Here is a 5,163-nt window from a genome sequence, read left to right as displayed (position 1 = left end):
GACTGGCACCCCTCATATCCAGCCCAAATATGGGGCGGATATGGGGGCGCCCTGGCGCGCCTGGGCACGCCGGTCACGTAGGGCTGACGAAAGGGTCCCAGCCGAAAACGCCTTGAAACCCGCTGGTCTGAAGCTCGTCTCCTCCATCGGGCCGGTGGCGCCGCGTGGGGTAGCTCCGGCGGACCGCATCGTGCCTAGCCCGACTATTTAAGTCAACCGGTGGCACCGAAAACCTACCATCTATCCACATTTTCCTCCTCCTCCTGTCCACCGCCTCCACCACTTTCCACTCCACCCGTCCACCTAGTAGCCATGCCCCCACGCCACCGATTGAGGAGTGAGTCATTTCCGATGCCGGAGCGCCGCCTCGAGCTCCTTGAGCAGATCCGGGCTAGGCTCGAAGCCCGGATCGCTGCGGGGCTACCTTCGGAGGCAGTGGATCTGGAGGAGTTGGAGGAGGAGGAAGAAGACGAGGAGGAGGAGGTTGAGGAGAATGAGGAAGAGGAAGAGGAGGATGAGCTAGAGGAGGAGGATGTGGGAGACGCTGGCGACGCGGATCTGCAGGCGGAGCAACATGCCATCCTCGATTCCCTTCGGTCGAACTTGGCTGCGAAGGCCAAACACCTCGCCGGCAGGAGATGGAGGTGCAGGAGGCCGCGGAGATGCTCACCTACATGGATGAAGTCGGGTAGGAGGAGGATGAGCCGGAGGCCTCATACCCGCCCGTCCAGCCGGCGCCCGGCACCATCGTCATGGACATCTCCGACGATGAGGACTAAATAGGGTAGTACGTAATATGTAGTATTATGATTTCTTTGCATGCTTTATATGGATCTAGAGGATGAAATATGGATCTGAAGGCAGATGCAGAGTTGCTAATTTGAGAGGTGACCGGCCACTGTTCGCGGACGCATCAGGTCATGTGCGCGGGCGTTTGAGAGGCCGGATTTGCCAAATAGGACTGTAGATGCTTTAACATAGACCTTCCACTTCGAGGTTGATTCTGAAGTCTTTTGTGCGGCGCTAGAATGGCCACGTCTATTGCTACGTCATGCACATCTCTGATCAGCAGAGAAAGGCCACGCCAAAAAGCTCCCCACTCGGACGCCCCAGGTCTCATGGATCGAGCACGATCTCCGCCTCGGATCCACCGAGCTCATACCAGACGATCTTGGCACAGAAGATTAAGATCGTTGTTTTCTGACACTACTTGTTAGACTAATATATTACAGGATCCTGATATAATCCTAATCGCCTAAATTGAGGAGAATCGAATATTTGTGATCTCCCATTTATGGTAAGATTAGGTAGGATTGTATATACTTGTCTATAAAATTAACACGTAATGGATAATATTAGTCTAACACTACTAAGCTAACTCGAGTGGAAAAATATACCATATGGAGTAGCTTAAGCTCTAACACGATTTTTGACGTTAAACTGTAGGTGAATTACCCACTGTGGCTTAATAAACTAACTCAAGTGGGAAACTATATAGTATACTTAAGCTAACTGACACGATCACGTTTTACGATGGCTCGGCGGCCACATGCACTTTCAGTCCAAGACAAGATCCGCGACCTACGCTGGTACTTTGGCGCGTACTTCGTGTAAGTGGATGGAGAATCTATGAGCATCTAATCCAGTAGCAGTACAACCCTTAAATTCCATAACTCCTCGAATCAGCATATTTTAAGGAGTTAAACTGCACCTAATCGCACTCTTAAACCGATAATTCTTAAGAAAATTGACTGGTTAAGTTTCAAAAGTTTTTTTTTGGCTCAAATTTAAGAGACTAACACCAGTTCTATCGCCTTCAAATATTTTTTCTTCTCCACTCGCAAGAAAAACAACTCCACCCGAACCCGAAATTGACCCCCCCCTACTGCCATAAATTCACGCTGGCTCCCCATCCGAACCCGAAATCCCTCCCCACCATTCCGCATTTCTCTCCAAATCACCGCAGCCGCCACTCGAATCGCCATGTAGTGCCGCCTATTGTGCGCCGAGAGGTAGGGTGTTGTGACGACGGATGTCATCCCCATCAAATCATCATTATCGAAGGACGAGCGGGAGGCGACACAGCTCGCGGCGGCCATGGTGTCGGGAGCCGACAAAGAGAAGAAAAAAGCCACAAAACAGGAGGATGGGGCGAAGCAGAGGAAGAGAACATCTAGGTGGCAGATGAAGCTGAGGAGGAGGGTGGCGCCGGCGCCGGCTTCTCATGGGAGGAGGCAGAGGCCCTGCTCAAGGAGGAGGAGCTCCGGGAGGTGGAGTGCACTGATGCTCAGGTGGTCGCTCGGCTCCCCGCAACGCCGAGTTGATGGGGGTTTGGAGAATTTTCGAGCGACGAGCCGAGGTGTAGGCCAACAGCCAGTACTTGACTGTGGTGGACCACGAGTGTGGCACATTCGTAAACGAGCTCAACACCGTCGACTCCGGCGATGTGCCGATGCCATGGCGGGGCACCCACGATGCCGAGGCGGCGGGTCCAGCTTGTCAGTGGTGATACACCTCAACTCTGTCTCAGATTAGTGCTCATTTTAGCTTAAATTTCCTTATTTTAGCTTTATCTAAGTTCAATCTACTTTAATTATGAACTATAATGCTGCCAGAGTTAAAAATTTCAACGGAATTTCAATGAAATTTCGCATATTTAAGTGGGGTCCAAAAAATTTTAACCCTGAAATTTCAAGGCAGATTCAAACTGATTTCAAAATAAATTTAAATTATGTTTTACTTCTTTAAAATCAACTGAAATTTAAAATCTCAAGATCTGAAATAATTTCCGAAATTTCGCATATTTCAGTGAGGTCCGAAATTATTTTGTTTCGAAATAAAAAACCTTGGCTACTATGTACAGTTATGCATTGTGTGGTGTTAATCTAGTTTCAAATTAGGTGTTTGTACACAATTTGAATTTGAAGAGTTAAATCTGAGGGTTCAGCAATCTAAATTCATACTACATTTTTTAAAAAATCCTCATATTTGAGGAGAAATTTGAAGAGATGTCTATTTAGAGAGTTAAAGATGCTATGAGAAAAATAAAGAGCAGCTGTCTTTGTCGTCCAATGATGAGATTTTCTGCCTACAAATAGGGTGCCGTGCCATTTGCAGAACAGACAGCAGGGTGGGTAGCAGTGGGAAGCCATCAGGTCAGCCATGCAAGAGCTACTCATTCTCACCTTGATGCTCCTCCTCGTCGTCATGCTCGTCCTGCGGCATGCCTCGGTCTACACGCGCCTCGCCGCCAGCGTCAAGTCGGCTTTAGCACGCCGGCTCCGGCAGCCAGCCGTCGTAATCAAGGACCGAGCGGCAGCGCACCGCCTTCTCGTCCGTGGCTGCACCGGCGGCTCCTTCTCCAACCGCCCGCCATCCCTGGTGCCAACCTCCGTCGTCTCGCACCTTCGCCACCACAACCTAACCTCGGTGCCATACGGCCCCTTCTGGCGCGTCACCCGCCGCAACCTCACTTCCGGCGTCTTCCACCCGTTGCGCCTCCACCGCTATGCTGCCGCCCGGCGCGACGCGCTGTGCGGTCTCATCGCGGACCTCAAGGAGCAGTGCACGTCCAACCCCGACGGCCTAGTCCTCGCGGCTGAGAGCATCCGCAATGCCATGTTCGGCCTGCTGGCCACCATGTGCTTCGGCGACGCCGTAGACAAGGGCCTCATCCGCGCGATGGCGGACGCCCAGCTCGAGTTCGTCCAAATCTTCCCTCAGCTGCGCGTCTTCGCGAGGCTACCGGCGGTGGCTAGGCTAATCCACCGCAAACGGTGGAGCAAGCTAGTCGCACTACGGCGGAAGCAGGAGGAGATGTACCTCCCGCAACCGGCAACGCCACTCCGGCGAGCTGCCGGCGTATGTGGACAAGCTCATCGACCTCTGGGTCCCTGACGACCACAAGGCCTATGGCAGAAACGCTGGAAAGCGAAGGCGGCTGCAGGCTCACCGACGGCGAACTCGTGGGCATGTGCGCCGAGTTCGTTGGTGCAGGAACTGAAACTGTTGCCGCGGAGCTGCAGTGGATCATGGCGAACCTGGTGAAACACCCACAAATGCAAGCGGCTGTCCGGAGCGAGATCGATGCTGCTGTGGACGCGGACGCGGAGGAGGTGGGCGCGCAGGTTCTTGGGAAGCTAGAGTACCTTAACGCTGTTATCATGGAGGTGCTCCGCCTATACCCCACGGTGACGTTGGTGGTCAGGCAGGTAAGTAAACAGACCGCTGACGTACAAACCTCTCAATTGAGGTTAACTACCTAGTCAATCAGCATCATGAGTTCATGACTGTAATTTTGTGCTGACAAGGTATCGGAAGAAGACGACGTCGTTCATGATGGCCGACGTATTCCAGCGGGCACCAATGTGCTCTTCCCGCCGGAGTCTTTAGCCCAAGACAAGACGGCGTGGGCTAACCCGGATGAGTTCAGGCCAGAACGGTTCCTCGCCCGTAGAGGCGGGGAAAACGTGAACCTTATTGCGGCGGCAGGAGGCGGCGGTGGGGAGATCAGGATGATGCCATTCGGTACCGGCCGAAGGGGATGCCCCGGCATGGGCGTCGCCATGCTCCACATGGGTTACTTCATGGCCAATCTCGTGAAGGAGTTTGAGTGGAGGGAGGCGGAGGGGGGGCTGGCTGTGGATCTCCGCCAGCATTTCGGATTCTTCACCGTCATGAAGCGCCCGTTGCGTGCTCACCTAGTGAGCACACGACTTGAGGGGCCCCTAAGGAAGATAGGCTGAAAGGAGTTAGTAATAATTACCGGTGTGACTAGTGCTCAGTTTACTTGCGGTAGGCCCAATCTTCTTTCCCCTAGTCCAGAGTGCCTTTGTTATCTTTTTTAAGCGGGTTGTCATTTGTTGTGTCGTGTTTGTCCCTTATATTGTTGTTGGTCATACGTAGTAGTATATGCTGTAATCGTTGTCCACTTTTTCCCACTGGATCTTTTACCTGAGATTTCTTTTCTCCGCTACCTTCAGTTGGGTTGTTAAAGATACATCATTACAGGAAAAACATATGCTGCCTTGTGTTTGTGGATAAGCCGAGTGTCATTTATCGACCACTCGGCTTATACCGGCGTAAGCCGAGTACAAACCTTCGTATGTGATACGTCTGTACATAGACGTAGACAAATGATCCACCCGCCTGTTGCACAAACCG

The 5,163-nt window shown here is 52.3% G+C and overlaps 1 pseudogene; it reads left to right on the top strand.

The window, feature by feature from the left end:
- Nucleotides 1-3,162: 3,162 nt before the first annotated feature.
- LOC119334241 lies at nt 3,163-4,926 on the top strand (annotated as a pseudogene).
- The last annotated feature ends 237 nt before the right edge of the window (nt 4,927-5,163 follow it).

The sequence above is a fragment of the Triticum dicoccoides genome, chromosome 7A, assembly GCF_002162155.2.
Source record: "Triticum dicoccoides isolate Atlit2015 ecotype Zavitan chromosome 7A, WEW_v2.0, whole genome shotgun sequence".
Lineage (NCBI taxonomy): Eukaryota > Viridiplantae > Streptophyta > Magnoliopsida > Poales > Poaceae > Triticum > Triticum dicoccoides.
Note: the sequence above shows the minus strand (reverse complement) of the source record. Positions and strands in the feature narration are given on the sequence as shown.